We start from the raw sequence: 18,307 nt of genomic DNA on the forward strand, positions 1-18,307 counted from the left end.
TGATGGGTGTTTAGTGTCTAGCAGCATGTTGAATCCAGATGATGATGGTCAACAGGCAAGCACTCACCACAAGAAGCAATGGGGGCTTTCATAGCAGGGTCTTCTGCAGGTCCCACCCCGCAAATGGGCAAAATCAAAGGCTGCCCATACATGACCCCACCTTATGGAACAGCATGCCATAAAGATGTCAGGAAAGCTGCCACTCTCCTGGCTTTCTGCAAACTGTGCAAAACCAAATTATCCAGCAGGGCCTTCTTACACAGGTAATAGGGTTGTTCCTTAAGGAAATGGTTCAGAGAAATGCACTGGTACAGGGATAGGATCTGTAGACTATAGCACTGCGTACTGTCTGTTGCTATAAACAGGCTCCTGTTGGGTAGTACTTTCCTTCTGCCAGCACCATGGTCCCAATCTGAGGAAGATTCTCCCATGATTAGCTTTTAATATTAAAAAAAATGTTCAGAGATCTTATTAAGGACTCAGTTAAGGATCTCCCATGTAACAAACTTTTTTTTTTGCTGCATCAGGTAGGTAGCTGTGCCGGTCTGCAGTAGAACATCAGTACTGGAGTCTAGTAGCACCTTAGAGACCAACAAGATTTTCAAGGTGTAAACTTCTGAGAGACAGAGTTCCTTTCTTCAGATACAGGGAGGAGATTTGTGAGCCTGTATATTCCAGACAGGAGGTAGGAGGGGTAGAACAAAGAAGGAAGTTGGGATGCAAAGATACAGTGCAACTTGATTAGAGCATAAATTAGCATCTGTCGTGAAATAAGAACCCTATGTCTCTGTTCAGCCCCACGGGGTCCATTGTTCTGAACTTACAAATGAACTCGAGCTCAGCAATCTCGAAGAGGATTCTGGGAGTAATGTCTGCCATAAGGCCGAAGTGAAACAGTCATGAGGACCGCAGTTTTCCCGTGAAAGCAGCTCCAGCGTTTATTTGCTTCACGGTGCATCACTAGACGTTGATGTTCTTATCAAGTATAGTAACAGAGGTTTCAGTGCGCACAATCTATTTGTATTCTTTGCACATGACAAAAAGGATGTTTGGCAAAAACTATAAAAGCTTTGTTCTGATTTGGCATGAGAGTTCTCCTCACTGAGGACTCCTGCTGCAGCAGTCTGATTTCAATCATGTTACAGTCTTTCTTTTGAATCTTAACTATCTTTTTTTTTAGCTGTTAGGCCTTTTTACAAGATGCCTGCCCCCCTTGTGATGACTCTTAGAGCTAAGCTACAAGTGACGCCTGACACAGGTTGGACACTTGTCAGCTTCCCTCAAGTTTTGATGGGAAATGTAGGCATCCTGGTCTTGCAGCTGTAATGGAGAGCCAAGCTGTAAAACCAGGATGCCTACATTTCCCATCAAAACTTGAGGGAAGCTGACAAGTGTCCAACCTGTGTCAGGCGTCACTTGTAGCTTGGCTCTTAGGGACTATTCTCTCAGCCGAACTCCCTGAAGAATGGGGGGTGATGAGACAGGTTGCTCAGTTAAGAGGAAAGATACAAAAGGTTCCTCTCAGCATTGTCTGCCTCGACATTATCAATTAGCAGTCCCTAACCAAAGAATGGCAGCTTTAGAGGCCAAATGAGACATGACTGAGTCAGCATGCATGCCCATTTGTTCATTCCATTTAGGTTCCAGGTGTGCTTCTTACATAAAATGATGATGTGGGGGTAAGAGACTCTAAAGGCTCCCTCCAGCTCTCACCTAGCTGCACCATGATGCTCCATTGGTTTAAGCACTTTTCTTCCCAGCCCAGATCAGGAACTTGAGAAGCTTTTCACATAAAAAGTACTTTTCACATAAAAAGTACTTTCCACATAAAAAGTACACTTCTCATTCTCCACTTTACACGTACATGGTCGCACACATAAACAAACATGAAGCTGCCTTATGCTGAAACACACAATCAGTCCACCAAGGTCAATATTGTCTGATTGGCAGCTGCTCTCTAGGGTCCTCAGGTGCAGGTCTTTCACATCACTTCCTACCTGATCCTTTTAGCTGGAGATAGCGGAGATTGAACTTTGGACCTTTTGCGTGTAAAGCAGCAGTTCTTCCCCAGACCCACAGCTTCTCCCCATCCTTCTCCCCTGGGCTGCTGTGTTATGTCTTCTTTTCACACACAAGACACCAGAGCTGCTTGCTCTCATGCTGGTTTAGTTTCAGATGCCAAAACCTGGGTCCTTCCTATATAGGTCCGCTTGCCAAATGAAATGTCTCAAACTTCACCTTCTAAAGGTTCCCTTCTGTCCTCTGCTTTAAAAGCCTCCTAAGCAGGCATCTGGAGAGGTGAAATGCAAATTTTCTAAATAAATAATTAAACTTAAAATGCAATAGATAAATTAATTGAGGATAAATCCATCAATGGCTATTACGAATGATGGCTGGATAGGATCTCTGTGTTCAGGGGAAGAAAGAACATAAAATAGTTCATCCAGTCCAGCATACCGATTCACACAACAGCGAGTTGGTTGCCCTGAAAGGCCAAGGCTCTCCCCTGCTGCTGCCTTCCAGCTCTGGTACTCAGAGATTTGCTGACTCTATATATGGAAGTTACCTTCAGTCACCATGGCTAGTAGCCATGGATGGACATCCTTTCCATGAATCTATCGAAGAGCTAAACCACACGAGATGAATTACATGAGGATGCTCAAGTGAAGGGAGACACAATGTTAGCCAGAAAGCGTAGTTTGAATTTCATTTCTCTCTACAAAGCCAGCTAGATTGCTCCTCAGAGGGTTTGTTAATGTCCTATTTGCCTCCTAGAAGGCTCTGTCAATTATTATCAAAACCTCTGAGGAACAATCTTTGCCGGCTCTGTAGAGAGGTGAAATTATCAAATCCTCTGAGGAGCGATCTAGCCATCTCTGTAGAGAAAGATGAAATTCAAACTATGCTTCCCGGCTAACATTGCATCTCCATTCACTTGAGTGTCCTCGTGTAATTCATCTCATGTGGTTTAGCTCTAACCCTCCTTTACAGCAATTTATACTTGAGGCCATCGTTACCATCACTGGCAGCAAATTCTGCCATTTAATTACTCTTTGAGGAGTAATTAAATTTCCTTTTGCCTGTCCTAAACCTATTTCCTACCGATTTTGTTGGGTGCCCCCTAATTTCTTGTATTATGGGAGAAGGAGAAAAGTAGACTTCTGCATGCCACCTTCTGTGTCGGGGCACCTGCAGAGGGAAGCATTGGCCTCTATCCCATTGCGGCTGTCCTTCCAGGTCATCTGGCTGGCTACTGTGGCAAACAAGATATTGGACTAAATAGGCATTGGACTGCTACAGCAGTTTTACTTTCTTATAAATACTAGGCTCAATTTTTGTGTGTGTGTAAAAAAGGACTGGTACGTCTTGATAACATTGCTATAATAATTGTGAAATGTGAAAAATCAACTGTTACAAACAGTGAAATCTTATGGAAATTACTCCAGTCTAAACCCACTGATTTTGATGAGTTTAGACTGGAGGAAATCTGCTTAGGATTGTGCCAAAAATCTCTTAAAATGCACTTTTTTGGCAACTTAATCATGTATTTTATCCATCGAGCCCTGCAAACTCCCCCTCTTTATCCTACTTCTGTTTTTCAAATAAATGACCAAATCAGTTCTGTAAAGTAGTTTTGGGGTACAGTCACTTTTTCTCCCTCCCGCCCACTTTCATAGCAGAATTGAAATTTTTGTTGTTGCTGTTATTTGTCCCTTTAACAAACTGCAAGTTGGGCTGAGTAAATAGCACACAGAGTTGCTTTCTGAACAGCAAAGCATCAAACAGCTATTATCAAGATACAAGCGTGCTTGATAAGACAATCAAGAACCTACATAATTCATGCTGATCTTTTTATTCAGGAAGACATAATGATAGTACACAGCACAGAGATAAATGATAGAAAATTGTATCCTTAAAATACCATATATATATTTAAAAGAGACTGATCATTTTGCTAATAAAGCAGCTCAGCATCCGTGTGTCTTATTTGCACAGTAGTTTTGCTCTCCTGCTGTTTTGGGCCACATTGTTAACCTTTTTGTGGTATTATTTTGTCTTGGTTCTTTTAATAACTGAGGGCTTTACGAGAGCGTTTCTGTCTAAAGTAAATTCGAAATGGATGCTATGACATACATAATTAGTCCGTCTATTTTTTCAAAAAGGGCACTGAGACCCCCGAGGTTGAAAGCAGCAGATTTATTTCAGGTGTTCGCTTATCTTGCAGTAACCTGTCGAATGACTGTATTCTTTTTTTCCATCACATTGGTTTAAAGAATATTTAATGCCGCACAAGTTTTGGACGATAACTGAAATGGAAGTTGAGAAGTCTCCCTAATGCTGTATAAGTTTGGTCACAAATGTCAATCTCTGAAGTGATTACTAATTCAGAACATGGCAAGGGATTTTGTGGCATTGAAGTCTGTGATATAGCTACTGGGGCTTGGCTTGCTCCATGTACATCTGGCCATGTACAACCCTTGTCTCTCCCCGTGCCATTTTGTTTGCTGGCGTAACAATATCTTCACAAGTAGATGATGTATTTGGGGGGGGGGACTTGGGCTGAAAAAGTTGGCTACTCTTGAGATAAATCCATGTAGGCCAGCCTGAGTTATTTGGAGGAAGGGTAAGATACAAATTACATCAGTAAACATCACATCATTTATTATCATTTATTTTCAGAGATACAAATACTTTGCATTCAGTGCATTAAAGATGGAAGTCAACTCTCTGATACCTGACTCAACTTTGAAGAGAAAATGAACTAGAAAGCCATTGCACAAATTTCTCATGATGAATCTAAACCATATCTAATCATGTCACTAAACCACTCTGTTGAATCTTTGATTAAACAATCATTCGGTACTAATTGTTTTAAGCAAGAAAGGTGCATGTCCTTGGCAAATTTTAGTGAGAAAGAATGAGGTACATAAATTGTTCTTTATTTGATCAAACAAATTAAATAACGGGTTGTTTAATCAGGAATGCTGTAAGTATGCTAATTGATGGTAATATGAATCCTTGCCTAAATACTTAAGCTGAAATTCCAAAATGTGATATGTGTACGTAGAAGAACATTGCCTGTACAACAAGAAAAAATTGAAGTGTCTACTGTAGTTCCTGGCATGGCTGAACCAGCAATTTAAAACTGAAATGCTATGCAAGCAGATGCAATAGAAATTTCAAATATATCCTCAGCTGTGTGCAGAATTCCCCATCTGCTATCATAAAGTCAACTTTATAGGATGATCTTAATAATGATTGGATGTAAAACAGAGATGGGCACAAACTGGGAAAATTCCAAACCATGCAGTTTGTGGTTCATCGCATTTCATGAACCACGAAGTTTCATGAACTTGCCCTGGTTCATGAACTGGCTCGTTTGGTTCATGAAAATGTCACTTCTGAGGGCCAAGCTACACATGACGAATGACACTTGAATGGCAAGTGGATTGAGTGGAGGGCAAGTGAACAGGGAGAAATACACTTGCCGTTCAAGTGTCATTCGTCATGTGTAGCTTGGCCCTGAGTCAGCAGAAGGTCTGCAGAGAGACCATTCCCACCCCCCACCCCCCCGGTTACCTAGGAAAGTGATTGGTCGGCGCAAGGCTGTCTGCAGTGATGAACCAAAATATGAACCAAATGAAGTGGGCTAAAATTTGTTAAGATTCATGAGAAATGAGCTCCCACGAACCGCCGGTTCACGAACCATGAACTGGCCCGGTTCGTGATGAACTTCAGTTCGTATTTCAGTTTGTGCCCATCTCTAATGTAAAATAATACCAATACTTCAACATCTTGTATCTGAAGAAGTGAGCTGTGACTCACAGAAGCTCATACCCTACCACAAATTTTGTTAGTCTTACAGATGCTACTAGACTCTTGCTCTTTCTGCTGCTACACAGAGACTAACGCGGCTACCGATCTTGATCAAATACTTCAACATGTTGACTTGGAACAAAATCACAATGATTTTCATAGAATAAACTTAAGAAATAGGCTTGCTTGTAGTCTTACTAGACGATGTTTCATTCCTCACATCCTCCCTCAAAACATGAAGTACTAAATGAAACCCTGAATCAACTGAGGGGGAAAAACTGTGTTTAAATTTCATAAGAAATTGGAGCAATATCCATGCTAGCAAAGATAGCTGATACTCTATGCTGCCTGAGTGGAGAGAGAGAGAGAGAGAGAGAGAGAGAGAGAGAGAGAGAGAGAGAGAGAGAGAGAGAGCTGGAAGCATAACAAATTCACCAGTCTCTATAGCAGCCCCACCAACCCACCAACACTTATTCAGCCAACCGTGCCTCAGTAGTGCCAGCATGTTTCACTGACATCACCCTTTGCCCACCCACCAAACAGGAAAAAGGAAGAAAGGCATCACAAGGTAGGAAAGAGCATGAGCACTCCAACTGTATCTTCTAGACATACCTGACCTTGCAGAAAGAACCTTCATAGAAAACCAGTGGCTTCTCTCATGAAAGGATTCTGTCCCTGGGTAAAGCATGCCCTGAGAAGCAGCTTTTGAAAGGCAGCGGGGCACAGGCATGCATACAGGAATGAGACAATACACACTGCACATTAACAAGGCAAACTCGTCAACTTGTATTCACCAGAGCATTTCTTCAGAAGAGAATTTCTGCCCTGAGAGTGTGACTTTCTTTTTATTCCCTTCCTGCCGCAGCCCAAGCTGCCCCTGAAATGTTCTTGGGGTACAAAAGAGCCCCAAAATGAGGGACCTTAGAATAGCATCTCAAGGGTATTTGGGGCAGCAGCTAGAAGGGGAGATGATAAAATCCAGCTACACGGTGGAAATCCTTCCCTCTACAGAAATGTTGCAGTGGATCCAATCCATCATCTCCCCAGTGACTCGTGGGGGAAATGCACTCACATGGGAAATAGGAGTGAGGGATTTGAATTCCACCAGGGGGAAGCTGAGAAGACAAAGCTCATATTTTTGATCAGCAAGAACCCCGTCACAAGCAAAATAGAAGGACCAGAATCTATATCTCACATTTCCTGTCATTCCCCAGTCTAACTTTGCACCCAGTTGTGCAGTCAGGAAAAAGGACACTTCAAAGTACAAGATGGGTAGCCGTGTTTGTCTGTAGCAGTAGAAAACAGCAAGAGTCCAGTAGCACCTACAAGACCAACAAAATTTATGGCAGGGTATGAGTGTTCATGAGTGACAGCTCACTTCTTCAGATATCTTCAGTTATCTAAAGAAGTGAGCTGTGACTCGGGAAACCTCATACCCTACCACAAATGTTGTTAGTCTTATAGGTGCTACGGACTCTTGCTCTTTTCTGCTACTTCCGAGTATGTTTGTTAGTGGAACAAATCTCTAGTATTCAGCCCAGGCTCTCTGATTGAAGGCCTGTATGGGACTAACTATCAGAAAGTCCCAGAGGGTTGTCAAGTCTGGCCTGGGAAATTCCTGGAATTGGGGGGGGGGGGGCAGTCCCAAGCCATGTAGGGCTTTAAAGGCTCAAACCAACACTTTGAATTGGGCTCAAGAATGGATAGGTAGCCAGTGTAATTGCTGTAATATCGGGGACACATATTTCCTGTGGCTGCCCCAGCAGTAGCTGCAGTGTTCTACACGAGTAGGCTCTGTTATATCTTAAGAATTATCTTGCGTCTGATTAAGGAGTGAATGAAGAGAGTTTATTCAGGAACTACAACTTTGATAGAAAGCTGAGAGAAACAGAACAGATACTAACTACCTCACTAAACTGGGAGAGAGAGACTTCCGGGAAGAAGCCGGAAGTAGCCTAAGAATACCAATCTGGAGACATGCAAGAAGGACAGAAGAGAGGAGGAAAGAAGGATTCCACTCTGCCATCTAACTGTCAGATTTGCTGCCCCCTGCAGGTATTCTGTGTCTTCTGCCTTCTCTGTACACAAGTCATTGTATTTCCAACACCAAACACTCTTCAAGGGTAGCCCCAAGTAGAACACATTAAAATCGTACAGTTGAGAGGGGACTAAGCATGGATACCTTCGGATGGAACCATTTCTTTTCTGCATTCAGATATAATTCCAGTGTACCAAACCCCACTAAGACTGAGATAAAGCCATCAGATAATGTAAACATTTTTTGAACAGCATGAAGAATTGAATTCAGAATACAGAGCAGATGAATGGGATTGTCAACTCCCTTGGTTTAGCAAGGCTCCTGTGCCTTTGAGAGCTGTGCGGACAGACTGCATAATCACAGTTAGCGCTGTCCATCAAAAGCTATCAGTGCTTACTTATGCAAAAGTGTCCCAAGTCTGTTGATGAAACGTTGTTAGTTATTAATTAAAAACAGCAGCATTCTTTTTAAAAAGTCTTCTGGAAGACCTTATCAATATATAACATTTCCCTGGAAGGCTTCCATTTTGTCACTCAGATTTAATATTAAACAGACTGCTGCAAGGGACTTTAATTAAAATTACTAATCGTTCAATCAGTTGTCCTGATATACAACTGACAGTTCGCTTGATTTGCCATGTCACATCTTCGACTGATGGTTGAAGTGGCAAGAGGTGACTTAAGTTGTACAACATGCTCAAGCAATTACTTTGCATGCGCAAAGGACCTTTTCAGCACAAAGCTGGTTATTTACATAATTGTTTGGGTGGGTTTTTTTGGGAGGAGGACTGATGTGGCCTCCAAGGGGCCTTGAAGTTTATGCTCTGCATTCCTTACACATTCTTCCCATTGACATTTTGCTAGTGAGAATATAAACCTGCTCCGCACCTGATTCTGGTGGTTTGAAGGGAGGAGGGCATTACTGCCTGCTCTGCGTATGATCCTGGCCGGGTGAAGAGGGGTTGGACATTGCCACCTGCTCCGCTCCTTATCCCAGCTGGGTGATGGCAGGAGGTTCGCATTGCCACCTGCTCTGCTCCTAATCCAAGCTGGGTGAAGGTGGGGGGGAGGGCATCACCCCTGCTCCATGTCTGATCCCAGCTGGGTGAAGGAGAGGGAGGGCCTTGCCATCTTCTCCACTCCTGATCCCAGGTGTGTGATAGTGAGGGGTCGGCATTGCCACCTGCTCCACTCCTGATCCCTGCTGGGTTAAAGCACGGGGTGGGCATCGCCTCCTGCTCTGCACCTAATCCCAGCTTGGTGAAGGCAGGAGTGGGCATCGCCACCTGCTCCACTTCTGATCCTGGCTGGGTGAAGGTGGGGGTCAGGCATTGCTGCATGCTCTATGCCTGATCCCAGCCTGGGCTTCCTGCCATGGCGAGCTTTCAGAGGGAGAAACGGGCTGCCTCTTCTGGGATTCCCTCCAAGGCAGTGCTCTCTGGAGGCACACCAGGGTAGGAATTGAGTTGTCTGAAACATAGTTAGCTCTTTATACTGTAGGATTGTATGTGAAAGATCTTACCCTAATAATCCTCCAAACAAGCTGTTTAGTTGCTTCCATTTTGCTAGATGGCCCTCAGCCCCCATAACTTCTAGTCAATATCTTTAGTGTCAAAGGATAATCTGGAAGTGCCAGAGCTTCCTAGTTCTTCAGGCTGGAACTAGAATGAGTCCTAGAGTTTGAAGGGGCCTTTTAGCCATTTAGTCCAACCTCCTGCTAAAGCATCCCCGGTCTCTACTTGAAAATCTTCAGCAAGAGAGAGCCCACTAGACCCCCCTTTGGTAATGGGATCCATTGTCAGACTGATCCAACCATTAGGAAGTTTCTACTATTGTTTATCCAAAACCTACCCTTCTGTAACTTAAGCCTATTAGATCAAGTTATGCTGTCTGGAGTAGCAAAGAACAACTCTTTGACCTCTTTTGTGTGAGACACGAGACATTAAGGCTACTGGAAGCCAGTAAAAGGCTCATTCAAACTCATCTGAGTCATGAAGTCACTAGGTGGCCTTGGATAAGCTCTTTCTCTGCCTGGGTCCCCTCTCTGCATTATGGGGATATTCATGCCAGCCTACCCTACAGGAATACAATCAACAGAGAGAGTCACGGTAGAGCACGTAACAAAGAAGTAGTCCCGCAACTATCCCGCAAAAGTGCTACGGTTATATTTCAAAGTGTGTGCAGCATTAAACTGTCCATGCGTATTATAAAAATATACAAATTCATACACATACGATACAATGTCATAAATAGTTCAAAGTGGGAATAAATAACACATTCAATGATACCACATAGGTTCAGAATATAATCAAAATATTAAATTTAAACGCAACGGGTGTGTATGCGAGTAATCCTCCCATTTCAGTCACCCTTCCTCAGGGCAGTTACATGGTTATTTGAAAGACTTTCAGTATTCGCAAAAAGGAAGTAGGGCTCAACGGCCAGTCACTGAATGTGTTGTTTATTCCCACTTTGAACTATTTATGATATTGTATCATATGTGTATGAATTTGTATATTTTTATAATAGGCGTGGACACTTTAATGCTGGCACAGACACTTTAATGCTGGCACACGCACTTTGAAATATAACCGTAGCACTTTTGAACTTTGTATTCATATGAAATTATGTTTGCCGGCTAATATTGATTTCCTGTTTGCCTATTTTCTGCTTAGTATTTACTACGAAGATCCTTAATTGAAACTTTAATTAGTTTCATTTGTTCTTTAAGGTTTGTTTAGTAAGTTAGTTGCGGGACTACTTGTTTGTAGCCTACCCTACAGGGGTGATTGTTAGTAAAGATTAGTGTGATAATGTATGGTGTTTTGCATGTTTAAATACTCTATAAATGCTATATAATGATATGGAAGAAATGTGTTCATCAGCAAAAACAACAGTCCTGCATGTCGTTCTCCCTCTTTCCACAGCAATGTCGAATACAGAGCATGTGACATGACATCAGCAAGCTCATGGCTTCTGCACCTCAGTACCAGTTCATTTGCTGTTATTTGTAAGTTGTGGATACTCTAGAGTGTAATGATGGTACATGTTAGACATTAATAGAATTTGCAGGGAAGATAGGAGTCATGGGGTTGGATCCAGGCACCTTTTAGGCTCAATCTTGTCAAATTCTATTCCTGTACCCATGACCCATGTGGCTTTTGTCCCATAGTCCCCAGCGTAAGTGTTTTATATGAAGATACCTCCTACTATGTTTATCACCAGAAACGATGGTTAGATGCAATCAATGGAATGATTTTCAGTGGCAACCACTGGCCACATATCTGTCCTAACATCTAGTTCTGGAGTCTTGGCAATGGAGTGTCATCAGTAAACATGTGGCATAGACCTGATTTGTAGACTGAAAAAAACATTTTATGTAAAAATAGATGTTATTTGCACAGGTATAAGAAACAAGCTCTGTGCAAACCTAAAATCTCGAAGAGCTAAAATCTGCAACCACTTTGTTAAATTTACTGTAGAAGCAATCAGATACCATAAAAGAATCACGATGCAGTAAAGAACAATGCAAGAGATGTCGATTTAAAGTAATCGGTAATCACATGCCTTTATAAACTATTCAGTTGTTGGCCAGTATCGTAATTCAGCACTAATATAAGCAGAGAATGGTTATTTCCAAAACCACATTCAGCATCCCAGTTTGGTGCTAGCAAACAATAGTACAGTCCAATCAGCATTAAAGTGCATGCAAATCTCATTTATTGCAATGGGAAAAATAAAAGCATATGCTAAACTCCTTCCCATTGAAAGTAGTAAGATTTTAAAAATACTCAATTTTTGATGGATTGCCCAGAGTTGCTGATAGTTATTTCTAACCCAGCGTTAAGGTAGATGATGCTTTAAATGCCTTAATTTTAGCAGCCTAAGCATTTAAAGAATACAAATGTGTTGTGCAGCTATATCTCCGAAGTGTAGGAAGATTAAAACTCTTCCATTAAGTTCAACATGATCTGACAGTACTTATCTTTGGTTGGATCATGTAAGCTTTTTAAAAAGTATCCCCCCCCCCACACACACACCAAGTCACAGAGCTAGCCACAGGTGCTCCAATTTCTATGTGGAACTATTGGGTAATTTTGGTTCCCCCCTCAATCTCACTGGATTCTTCTTCTTAATATAGTCCTCATCCCACCTGGATTTGGTCCATGCTAATCCCCAACATAGCCTTTTGGGGTGTTCAAAGATCCCTCTCTCCCATTTTCACCAGAGGAAAAGCTGTTTGGCTCCAATCCATAGGTTTGTATTACACCAATTCATTGAGTAAAGTTTGAAGCTTTCCTCTGGCTTCAGAAGTAGCAGAAGAGCCACTTAAGGAAGGTTCTTTAGGCTGAGAGAGGCTTCAGATTTTTCTTAATGTATGCAAGGATCCTTGTCATTAAGTATTAAAGGTGATCCCATTTATTTTTCATTTATTTCTTTATATTCTGCTTTTTGACTCCGTTGGGAACTCAAAGTGTCTTAGAACATGCTTCTTCTCTCCTCCACTTTCTGGTAACAATGGCCCTGTGAGGTAGGCCAGGCTGAGAGTGTGCAACGGGCCCAAGGCCACCCAATGAGCTTTCAAATAGACATAAGGATTGCCCAACTCTCCCCGGATCCCATTCTGCTGTGCTCTCTACTACACCACTGCCAGCTCTCAGAAGGGTTTACCCAGAAAGGTAAACCAAAACTACCAAACAAAATGAAAATGTATTGTCGAAGGCTTTCACGGCTGGAGAACGATGATTGTTGTGGATTTTCCCAGCTGTATAGCCGTGGTCTTGGCATTGTAGTTCCTGATTTTTTGCCAGCAGCTGTGACTGGCATCTTCAGAGGTGTAGCACCAAAAGACAGAGATGTCTGTGACACTGAGAGATCTCTGTCTTTTGGTGCTACACCTCTGAAGATGCCAGCCACAGCTGCTGGCGAAACGTCAGGAACTACAATGCCAAGACCACGGCTATACAGCCCGGAAAATCCACAACAACTAAAATGAAAATGAATGGTTATTACTAGGTTATCAGCTCAAGAAGTTAGGTCCGCACTATGGCTGATTCCACACGCGTTGGATAATGCACTTCCAATCCTCTTTAGAGATCATTTGGAACTGAATGTCTGGGCCTGTGCTGAATTCTAGCCCTAGGTGTATTTCTTTTTAGAAAATCAACAATCTTGATGTATTTTGATGGATGGAACTCTTCATCAGGGGGTGAAGAAGGGAAAGGGGGGTTCATATCCTCACCACTCAATGGAAAGTCCAATCTGGTTCTATTGCATAGCTGAGTCGGATTTACATAAAACAGGTAATTCTCTGGTAGAGACATACACACTTGGCCTTCTGCTAGAAAGATGACAGGCTTGCTTTCTTCCGAGTGGAGTTTGATTTCTTCTGAAGAGGCCAGTGTGGTGAAGAGGCAAGGTTCCATGCTGTGTATAAAAGTACTTCTGCAACTGTACTTGGGAAAAAGCAGGGAGCGAGAGTGCTCTTCTGCGTAAAACCTTTTTGTGGAAAACAAGTATGTCAGAAAGAAGGCTTTTACCTCAGCCTTCTCCTTAATGTGTTTATTTTCTTTGTGGAAGAGTTTTCTTTTTTGTAACAAAAAGATCTTCTCTGAGATTCTGTTGAATATGAGCAAGAGTTCCCACACGAGAAAGAACCATTTCATTGGTCCATAAATTTTAAAACAGAAACGATAGTTCAGGCTATCTTGCTTGCCCTGTTGTAGACAGGTCATTTAATTTCCTCTAGTTTTTTTTCCCCTTCTTCTTATCAAGCCCACCAACATAAATTCAGCTAACACATGTCTGATTGGGAATAATTTATTTTCACAATGGAAGGTTGCTGTTGTTTGGGAGATGCATTATTCATGGTTCATTTTGGTCGTGACAAAGCAACACTGTGATCACCATTTGCTACATGAACGTGCTTAGAATTTTGGAAATCTTTCTTTCTTTCTTTCTTTCTTTCTTTCTTTCTTTCTTTCTTTCTTTCTTTCTTTCTTTCTTTCTTTCTTTCTTTCTTTCCTTTTCTGAAGCAAGCCCCTGGATTGAACAGAACTGTTGCTTTCAAGGCAAGATTTAAAGCAATCAACTTCAAGCCACCTGTTACCATCTTTAAGGAATTAAAGTAGAACCATCTTTCTATTGAATTGCTGAACGAAGTAACAGATGAAGAAATGAAGGCAGGGTTCAGTGCATTAATGAGGGTATGTAAGAGCATAATTGCTGACACAAATGTCTAAGGAGCGAGTAGGGCAACTGAGAAGGTTATGAAGAACAGGAAATTATCTCCTACGACGATGAAGAGGAACCAAGGGGATAAGGTTAATGTTGTGTAGAGCCACTTTAGAATGAAGTAGATGAGACCTTGGTGGAGGAGGTAAGAATGCATGACGAGATGGGGAACATTCTCTAAGGTGTTCTTAGAGTGTAAGTAAAAAGTTCACGGGTTAAGGATTATTGCATCTAATGTTAATTATTATTAATTTTTACAATAGCATTATCATTAAATATGAAGACCCATCCCTAATGCCCCATCATCAACTGAAAATGTTCCGCGTGTCTTTCCTGATGCCAGATTGTCTGAGATCTAATATGCAACAATCACACAATTCACTGGCACCAGCCAAGGCTGGAGGTAACCTTAGAGCAGGGGTAGGCAACGTTTTCAGCCCAAGTACTAGAAAAAATACAGTGCCTACCTTTGACGCTGTTGGTGTGCTGGCAAACAAAATGGTGGAAGGGAGACTTGGCCAGATACACTTGAAGTAAGTCAAGCCCCAGAGGCTCTGCCAGCATTTCAAGGATTTGCTTTGGACTTGCAGAAGGAACTAACAGGTATTAGAAGTACTTGTTGTCTCCCCTCCTTTCAATGAACCCAGCAGGATTGCCAGTCCTTTGGTTGTTTGAATAGAGATCTGCTCCAGAGTGCCAAACAAAATGGGCCGGTGTGCCGCTGTTGGTATGTATGTTGTGGGGGTTACCTATCCCTGCCTTGCGCAGCACTGGTCCAAAGGGTGGATCATGGTACTCAGGAGAGCTGTAATTTTACCAAAGAAAAATTGCACTAATAATCGAACAGCCATCCTTTAAATATCATGGGATTCAGTGGCTTTCTCACTCAGTGCTTACCTGTCACATGTAACCTGTGGTGTCTGACTCAAAAAAGCTTATACCGTGAAAAATTTCATTGGTCTCTGAGGTGCTACTGGACTTGAAGTTTGTTCATGTAGCCTTTTATGTACAAAAAAATCTAGCACCTGGAGCTGAGGGCTTCCAGGCTATGGTGAGCTCCTTCAGCAATAAAGAAGTCTTCTCAAAGAACCTAAAGAGCAAGGGCCACTGAACACGTACAAATCCTGTTTCCTTTGTAAAGGGCATGCTTCCTCTTGTCTAGAACTCTAGAGTCTGACATCTTAGCCTGCGCACATAGTAAAGCAATGACTCCACAGCTGATGCCTGGAAAGTGACTGGGGCTCTCCTTTGGAAGTCGAACTAGACAATACATGTGACACCTGCAACACACAGCTCCCTGCAGCAGGGGAAACAGCTCTTCATCCATAATCTCATTATGATGTTGAAGGTGTGAAAAAATGAGGTTTGCATGGATTATACCTTTGGTATCACTGGGTATGTACTTGGAACACAGACGATAATCCGATCTATGTCTATTGGTACTACTGTATGGTGATTCGTGACATGTATGTTTACATAAAATCCACTGGTACATTTTGCTTTTTCATATTTTTTCCCCTGAACAATCTATGGCTGAGCTGCAACATTGAAAACATTCTGAGCTTTGACTCAAGTTAAGCCTTAAGCAAATATTTCTTTCTATTAAAAGACAGGGGGGGGGGGGGGGAGAAACGGCAACCGGTTTTGCCATCCATATTCTGGTTTGGTTTCAAAACGAGAAAGCAGTAAAATTAAAAATCTGCAATGGATGGCCCCATGAAAGTTAAAGGTTGCAACACTATTTCTGATTAAAGGGTAGGCTCCTCATCTTTTCTTAAAATTGCTAACCATTCAAACAATTGTAGCTCCATATAGGCACAGCATGAGTAATTAAAATGGAAGGGACTGGCACTGCAAGAGGCCTAGCACCAAAATTAGAGAGAGAAAAAGTGTGCAACAAATTGCTATTCATCCCTACAGGGCTAGGAATGGGAGCTAAGAAAAAGGCACGTGCTTTTATTTACAATACAAAGAGCAAGACAAAAAAGGAGACTCCTCCGCATATAATCTATCTCAATGAGTGGAAAACCACAACTGGAGAATAGTCTTCTAACTCAAGTTAGAAGACTATTTTATGAATTTTAATTATAATTAAGTTCAAGAATCTTAAAGTGACAAGCACGCTAATAAATAAATAAATTCCAAGCGTATAAATATTGCCTATAAATACAGACTATTCCTATAGATCTAAGACATACAAAATACATGGGATATAACCTACGTAAACTGCCAAACACAATTCTCTTCACTGGCATTTAGAACTGTCCCAACTTTTTCTCTTTAATATTTTTTTTCTTTTTCCTTTGTAGGCGTGGCTTGAGATGCAATGATTGAAAATCCATCCAAAAAGGTATGTATCCACAGAAACCAATGCTATGGAATGAAATATCTTTGTGCTTTTTATATTACAGGTGATGCCGTACAGCCGGGGTGCCCAAACAGGCGTGACCCCTCGGCCCAACAACGGGGCAGGCTGTCGATCTCGATGTTTCATCTATGGACTTCCTCAGGGGCAGTTTAAGGATCACCTAATAATTCAATACATGGACTATTATTCTCTCACAAAGCACATAGCTTTTCCCTTATGGTGGTTGCTTACAAATACATCATGCCTCCATTCTAATAGCTAACTTTTCTAAATACCTCAGGGAAGATAAAAGTACATGACTATAGTGAAGTCTTGGTACATAGGTTAATGACGGATATAAAATAATTTCCTTGTCTTGCAATACATTATGTATGTCTCTCTCATAACAACCCAAATGTTACATATACAAACACTGTTTTTATCCAACAGCGTGCCATCTCTAATGTTGGTTACCTTTAAGTCCCTCTCCAGCGTAGGGTGTTTTTTTTCCCCCACCCATGAAAATAGGCAGCACTGATAGAAGAGATTAGAAGCAGGAAAACTAAATGAGGCTTGGGAAAAGATCCCTTGCAAAGGTGCAGAAAGAAGCAATATCTATAGCTTTCATGTTGAAATCTATTGCTAGATCTTTCATGAATTGCTAATGGACAAAACAGATTTGTATGTATGGTCGACAGAAAGTGCTGCTGTTGAATATGCTGCTACTGCTGTTGAATATGGATGTGGACTGCTGTTGTCAGGACTATGTGGGTCATGGTTTTATGTTTATTGTTGTCTGTATTACACACACTTTTGAGCATTCTTTTCTAATCCAGCTCGGGGCTATGAAGGGCAGAGGTCACCAATTTTGTTGAGCCTGTGACCACTTCTGCAATTTTATGGAGGGATAAGGGTTGCTGCAGTGGGCAATCACATAATAGTTGCCATAGGAAACTGGGCCCAATTATAGCATGATGGGAAGTTGCAAACCAAGCATCCTCCTACGATGGAGGCAACTGTTTCTTAATGAGTGTTCTCTGAAAACAAAGGTGATGCCTTCTGGGTTTTTCTGAAGCATCTCCTGGCTCCTGTGAGGTGGGGCAGGGGGGCAGAAGTGGCTCTTTGCTTTGGGGAAGAGATGTTTTGTTGAAGAAGCAAATAGGCACCAGGAAACCAATTGGCAGGCACAGTGGTGCCCATGGGCAACAACAATGGGGATTACTGGGGTAAGGAATGGCAGTGAATAAATATTTTAATAAATAAAGTCAATGTAACTACACCTTTCAGGACAAAGAGCTGGCTTGGAACCAAACAAAGTAAATATATCAATTAACTTTGTTTTTGCGCAAGAAGCAACCAGGAGCAAATGAGCAACATATTAACAAGGAAGCGTATAAATATGCAACCTACTTTAAATGATGGGGTAATTTTTTTTTAAAAAACAAATTACCAAATTGAAGTCCGGCACAAATAACCTCTACATATACAATGGCTATGGCTGAGGGGTAGAGCATCTGCTCGGCATGCAGGTGGTCCAGGTTTGACCCCCAGCCTTGCTAGTGAAAGGGACCAGATAGGAGATGAGGTGAAAGGCCTCTGCCTGAGAGCCGCTACCAGTCTGAGTAGACTGTATTGACTTTGATAGAGTCTGATTCAGTATAAGGCAGCTTCATCTGTACATGCTGCATCTTCTGATGGAATGTCTCATGTGTGCACATGGTGAGCATTTTAATGGGGGAAAGAGCAAGGATGGGGTGGGTGCCTACACACAGGAGGGACCCTGGAAACTGCAGGGAAATCCTGCTTTTAAAAGGTTGGCTTCCCAACTTCAGGGGCCGAATGTTGCACATTCTGACTGCCCTGAAGTTGCCA

This window comes from Eublepharis macularius, chromosome 3 (genome assembly GCF_028583425.1).
Source record: "Eublepharis macularius isolate TG4126 chromosome 3, MPM_Emac_v1.0, whole genome shotgun sequence".
Lineage (NCBI taxonomy): Eukaryota > Metazoa > Chordata > Lepidosauria > Squamata > Eublepharidae > Eublepharis > Eublepharis macularius.